Genomic DNA, 1,224 nt, shown 5'->3' on the forward strand with positions numbered 1-1,224 from the left:
AAAAAAAAACAACAATAAAAAATCCCTGACGTGTCCCCTTTAAACTACCATTATTCATACAAAGCTTCCACCACCCAGGTTTTTTATTACCTCCACTGTCCTTTTTCATCGGGATTACACAGAACTTTAGGCCTTAAAAGAAACTGCAACCGTTACTCCTATACAGGYGAAATAACAAAAGAATCTGGGCTGAACGGCTTCATATACCGCTCACTACCAGTAGCCAACAGGATGACCAAAGACGTCTCTTTGTCGACCCTTCAATTTAACCAGGTAGGCGCAGCCAACATAAACACTTAGAGTTGCAACTCCACACTTTACTTCATTAGTACGCGCACTTTTAACTCATATACTCCCAGAGAACACACAATCTCTGTGGCGGGAACACRTCATTAAAATAACAAAGAAATTAGCAAGGTTCAACGCACAATACAAAACAAAACAACGACAAAAAACAGAAATTATTGGAGCCCAACGCTGTTAGCAGTCGACAAAAACCCGCACATGACCCGCTCTGAGCCTCTTAAGGCATTAATCAAATAAAACAGAAGTAATTACGGCCGTGAAAAACCTCCGTTAATCTGATATTAACCTTTTAAAGCTTTACAGATCCCATCCTCGTCGCCATTTTGTCGTGTCTCGGTCCGGTYCGGTTCTGCTGGGCTTTGTCGGTTGCTCGGACCCTCCGTCTCTCTTTGTCTGCTCCCGTCTGCTCTCGGCTGGTGCTGCCGGGTTTCTCTCCTGGTGGGTGGCTGGAAAATCAGCGCGCGTCCTGCCTGTAAGCTGCTGGAAAATCACAAGGCTTCTTCCTTTGAGTTTTTGACTCTCAGCTAACACAGGACTGGAAAAATGACGATAATTCTTCAGCTTTGGACATGTTTATTGACGAGAGAGATGGAACATAGGTCCACACAGCGTGATGTTAAGCTGGACTCTGAACAAAAGGGCGCGCGTCCGCCTGACGGGCGCGCTCACGGTCTGACGGGCGCGCTCACGCGTCTTAAAGGCACAGTACATGAAAATTCACCACATATCCCCCCTTCGATTCTTTAGAATCGACAAATAATCAAACATACATACATCTCGCATAAAATACACATTGTCCAGCTGAAATTTTTCATTTGCATAATAAGGTAAATAAGATTTAAACTAAAATTTTAGCCTAAAATTAAATAGGAGCCTATTTAATCCTATTTAATCCTAATTAATACATTACTTTAAGGC

At 43.0% G+C, this 1,224-nt stretch overlaps 1 long non-coding RNA gene across 1 annotated transcript in view; it reads right to left on the reverse strand.

Moving 5' to 3' along the window:
- Positions 1 to 1,113: 1,113 nt before the first annotated feature.
- Positions 1,114 to 1,224, reverse strand: part of LOC106526503 (uncharacterized) — an 11,649-nt gene continuing 11,538 nt past the window's right edge. Inside the window, exon 3 of the long non-coding RNA XR_001311260.1 lies at positions 1,114 to 1,190. This is a non-coding gene — a long non-coding RNA (uncharacterized LOC106526503). The remainder of the gene's footprint in view (positions 1,191 to 1,224) is intronic.

Source organism: Austrofundulus limnaeus, unplaced genomic scaffold, assembly GCF_001266775.1.
Source record: "Austrofundulus limnaeus strain Quisiro unplaced genomic scaffold, Austrofundulus_limnaeus-1.0 Scaffold279, whole genome shotgun sequence".
In the NCBI taxonomy this organism is placed as follows: domain Eukaryota; kingdom Metazoa; phylum Chordata; class Actinopteri; order Cyprinodontiformes; family Rivulidae; genus Austrofundulus; species Austrofundulus limnaeus.